Source organism: Gossypium hirsutum, chromosome A13 (assembly GCF_007990345.1).
Source record: "Gossypium hirsutum isolate 1008001.06 chromosome A13, Gossypium_hirsutum_v2.1, whole genome shotgun sequence".
NCBI classification, from domain to species: domain Eukaryota; kingdom Viridiplantae; phylum Streptophyta; class Magnoliopsida; order Malvales; family Malvaceae; genus Gossypium; species Gossypium hirsutum.
The window spans coordinates 46645740-46651157 of NC_053436.1; positions in this window are offsets into that span (position 1 = coordinate 46645740).

Consider the following 5418-nt stretch of genomic DNA (forward strand, 5'->3'; position numbering starts at 1 on the left):
TTTCTATTTATTTCTGTTAAAATTGTTACACAAATGTGCGTTTAGGGGAGGGGTTTGTTAACGAGAATGGGGCATTTTATGCCCAGCCTTGTAACTGAATGACAGTTGTTAAGGCTGTTATTCCTCCTCTCTTTTAGTACTTGGTGCATGCTGAGGTTAATTTTTATGCAATTATAGTATTATTCTCTCAATTCTTTCTTCTTTCTTCTTTGCTACTTTCTTCTTCTTCCTTTTATTTTCATTCTCTTCTTCTAAAATTGATCGCTCGCATCAAGGTATCAGAGCCTCTTGTTCCTCATGGCCAACGACGGGGTAACCACTAGACTTCAAAAGGAAATGAGTCAACTATAGTAGGAGTTCACCCAGCTAAAGTCAGATCTAGATATTAAGATTGATAGCAAGTTCTAATCATTCCATGATACAATAACAAGGGAGATTCGAACTGAGATTCGCACGGGTCTTTAAGCTTTATTTGAGCAATACATGGGGCAAGCGACACCACCTAATGCTGTTGGTCCCAACTAGGTAAATCCAGTGGAAATAAGCTTAGACAAAGGGAAAGGGATACTGGGAAGTGTTCTTCTTGAACCTTCAAAGGAGGAGTAGTTGTTACTAAAACCTTTGCGAGATTCAAAGAAAACTGGAACTTTGTCATGGGGTTTTTCAGGTGATGTCACTAATAACCTATACAGACTAGATTGCCCACGTTTTGATGGCACAGATTTTCAGAGACGGTGGTCAAAGCTTGAGCAATTTTTTTCTTCTGAATGCGTCAGCGACGAGGCTAAGGTCAAGGTAGTCATGCTTTATTTGGAAGGCAAGGTATTGGACTGGCACCATTTTTTTGTTCAGAGGCGTGGTGGGTTACAATAGCTATCTTGGGAAGACTATGCTCGTGGACTTAGGGATCAGTTTAGCTCCGACACTCTTTTAGATCCAATGTCTAAGCTGGTCACTTTGAAGTAGCACGGGTCAGTTACTCAATTTCATGATACCTTTGTCAGATTGCTTAATCAAATAGATCTTACTGAGGAGCATGCCATTACCATATTTGTTAGTAATCTCAAGCCAGAAATAGGACAATATTTGAGGTTATTTCCACCTTCTACCCTAATGGATGGATTTCGTTTAGCCCGAATGATGGAGAATATTATCTCGGGACCTGCAAAGAAACTACCATACAATGGAGGGGCCGTTGGACCATTGAAACCATTTTTGCCACAGGGGGTCCTAAGGGTCCTGTGAAATCTTTATCTCAGGCAGAAATGGATGATAAAAGACGTAAAGGGCTTTGTTTTTGGTACGCCTCCAAATACACTCCAGGACATAGGTGCCAAAAATCTCAACTGTACCAATTGGTGATTGATGTTTTCTCTGATGGTGAGACCGTTCCAAAGAGCCCCGAAAACGAGTTTCAAGACTGCAAGGAGAAGTTGGAACAAGGGGAACTAAAAACTGAGGTCACATCACCTGTACTCTCTTTGCATGCCTTGCATGGGTCGCAAGAGCACAATATTATGAGGCTTTTAGCTCGCATAAGACACAAAGAAGTTATTATTCTAGTGGATTAAGGGAGCACACATAACTTCATGGACTCTAAGTTGGCTAAGCGATTGGATTTATACTCTGAACAAATTGCTACCTTACGAGTGATGGTGGCTAATGGAGTTCGGTTGTCCACTATGGGAATCTGCAAAAATGTTCAGTGGGATGCTCAAGGATCTTCATTTACTACTGACTTTTATTTGTTACCTTTGAAGGGCTGTAATATTGTGCTAGGAATCCAATGGCTTCTATCTTTGGGGTCTATCATATGGAATTTTTCTTCTCTGACTATGCAATTTGAACATCGAGGAAAAAATCATATCTTGCAGGGAGTTGTTCCAGGCAGCCTTCAACTAGTGTCTAGCAGTTAAACAGTAAAATGTTTCAAGATTTTCAGCTACAGTCCCCAACCTATGCTATTATCTTTTAGTCAACAAACAGTACTCACTCTGCCAAAGTCTTACGATCATCCAATGCTACTTCAATTGTTAGCCTCTTTTGAGGATGTTTTCTAAGTACCATTCAGGTTACTTCCTCCTAGACTTCAGGATCATCGTATCCCCCTAATGGATGAAGCACGAGTGGTCAAAGTCAGACCATATCGATACCCTACTATTCAGAAGAACGAGATTGAAAGATTAGTGCAAGAAATGCTTCAGGAAGGGATCATAAAGGATATCAATAGTCTCTTTGCTTCACCTATTGTCATGGTAAAAAAGAAATATGGGAGCTGGCGATTATGTGTGGATTATAGACAGCTCAACAACATGACCATCAAAGACAAATTTCCCATTCTTATTATTGTAGAGCTGTTGGATGAGCTTGGTCAGGCCACTTTCTTTTCTAAACTGGATTTAAGGTCCGGATATCACCAAATTCAGATGTGGGAAAAAGATATCTATAAGATGGCATTTCGAACCCATGAAGGCCATTATGAATTCTTGGTTATGCCATTCGGCCTAACCAATGCCCCATCCAGTTTTCAAGCCTTGATTAACACTGTTTTTAAATCGATTCTGCAAAAAATTTGTCCTCTTTTTTTTTATGACATCTTAGTTTATTCTAAGGATTGGGATGATCACATGAAGCATTTGGAAGCAGTTCTTCAGTTGATAAAGGATAATAGACTTTATGCTAAAAAGTCTAAATGCAGCTTTGCTACTGATCGGGTTGAGTATTTAGACCATGTTATAACAGCAGGAACTGTCAACATGGACTTATCAAAGATTGAAGGAGTCCTCTCTTGGCCTACACCTAAGAACATCAATGAGCTTCGAGGATTCTTAGGGCTTTCTGGCTACTACAGGAGGTTCATACGCGAATATGGAACCATGGCTCAACCACTGACCTTATTATTAAAGAAGGATCAGCAGTGGCAGTGGACAAATTCCGCACACACCGCTTTTGTAGCTCTCAAAAAAGCTATCTGTACAGCACCTATGTTAATCCTTCCAAATTTTCGGGAACCCTTCTGTGTCAAAACGGATGCATGTGGTAATGGCATAGGGGCTATGTTACAACAAAGAGGGCAACCCGTGGTATTTTTTAGTCGAGCTTTGGGAGTGAAACACCAAGCCCTATCTATATATGACAAAGAAATGTTGGTTGCATTCTTGCTGTTAAGAAGTGGCATTCGTACTTGGTGGGGAGACAGTTTGTTATCAAAACAGACCATCAAAGTCTAAAATTCTTATCAGAACAGCAGGCTATTACCCCATATCAACAAAAATGGGTGTCTAAAATGCTCGAGTATAACTATTCCATCATTTACCGCAAGGGGTCTCAAAATATTGTGGCTGATGCCTTATCTAAAAGAACTCATGCTCAAATTCATCAATGTTTGGGGGAGTCGACCCTCACTTCGTCCGAGCTCTGGGATAAAATTCTACAAGCCAACTTGGATGATGAGAAATTACAGAAATTATCTAATGAATTGCTCCATAATCCTCAACTCCATTCCAAATACTCATGGGATGGTAGAATTCTTACGAGAAAGGGGAAGATGATGATCGGCCATAACACAGACCTTAGAAGAGCAATCTTCGATTTGTTTCACAGTGAGGCTGTTGGTGGCCACTCTGGAATACATACCATGAGGCGTCGCATAGGTAGTTTATTGTACTGGAAGGGGCTTTCACGAGATGTTAAACAGTGGGTTCAAGAATACATCACGTGTCAACAATACAAGAGCGACAATGCGGCCTACCCTGGCTTATTGCAACCATTACCAATCCCTGATCGAGCATGGGCTGCTGTCAGTATGGACTTCATCGAAGGCATTCCTTTATCCAAAGGTAAAAGTACCATCTTGGTGGTGGTTGACAGATTAACTAAACATGCTCACTTCTTAGCTTTGGCACATCCTTTCACTACCGCAAGTGTTGCTCAACTCTACTTGGAGCATGTATACAAACTGCATAACACCCCCGAGTCCATAGTCTCTGATAGAGACAAAATATTTCTTAGCAGCTTTTGGTAAGAACTCTTCAAACTCCTCAGTACTAAATTGTTTCTCTCCACTGCTTACCACCCGCAAACAGATGGGCAAACGGAAGTCCTTAACAGGTTTCTTGAAGGATATTCGTGATGTATGACTGGTGAGAAACCTTCAGAATGGGTTCACTGGCTGCCTTTGGCAGAGTGGTGGTATAACACATACATCACTCGGCCATCAACAATACTCCTTATACTGCCCTATATGGTCAGGAACCTCCAACTCACTTACCCTACCTGCCAGGATCATCTATGGTAGCCCAAGTGGATCGCACACTCCAGTATCGTGAAACGCTACAAAAGCTCCTTCGGTTTTACTTGAAGCGAGCTCAAGAGCGAATGAAGCAGTTAGCAGATACGAAACGATCCACTTGAAGCGAGCTCAAGAGCGAATGAAGCAGTTAGCATCTATGAAACAATCTGATCGGTCGTTTGCAGTTGGTGACCTCGTCTACTTGAAGCTCCAACCTTACAGGCAGCATTCACTGAGGAAGATGTGAAATCAGAAGCTTTCTCCCAAATTTTATGGTCCTTACCCTGTTGAAGCTAAAATCGGTTCGATGGCCTACAGATTGAAACTGCCGGAGGGAACGAAAATTCATCCTACATTCAATGTATCTCAATTGAAGAAACATATTGGTTCCACCACATTCTCACCTACCTTACCAACTGTTGGAACAGATGGCTCGATCCTGAAGGAACCAACACGAATCCTTGACAGAAGAATGATCAAAAAGGGGAATCATGCTATTACGGAAGTGCTAGTCGAATGGGCAGACACATTTCCAGAGGACTCGACTTGGGAAATTTGGACTGAATTTTAGAGGCGATATCCTAATTTTGATCTTTGAGGACAAGGATCTGCTGCAACGAGGGAATATTGTTATGGCACATAATTATGGATTAAAATAGTTGTTAATTTCTGTTTATTTCTGTTAAAATTGTTACACAAAAATGGCACGTTTTGGGTGGGATACTTTAATGAATACGGTGCGTTTAGGGGAGGGGTTTGCTTAACGAGAACGGGGCGTTTTATGCCCAGCCTTGTAATTGAATGACAGTTGTTAAGGCCGTTATTCCTCCTTCTCTCTTTTAGTACCTAGTGCATGCTGAGGTTAATTTTTATGCAATTATAGTATTATTCTCTCAACTCTTTCTTCTCTCTTCTCTGCTACTTTCTTCTTCTTCCTCCTATCTTCCTTCTCTTCTTCTAAAATTGACCACTCGCATCATCACCTTACCAAGCTAATCTATACCTATTTGTAAAAGTTATCTATAACAATGGCATTCCTCAATGTCAATTTTAGTGTTCAACAACTAATATTTGGTATTAAATGATTTTGAAAGGTTATTTAGGGTATAAAATCTTTAAAGTATTTT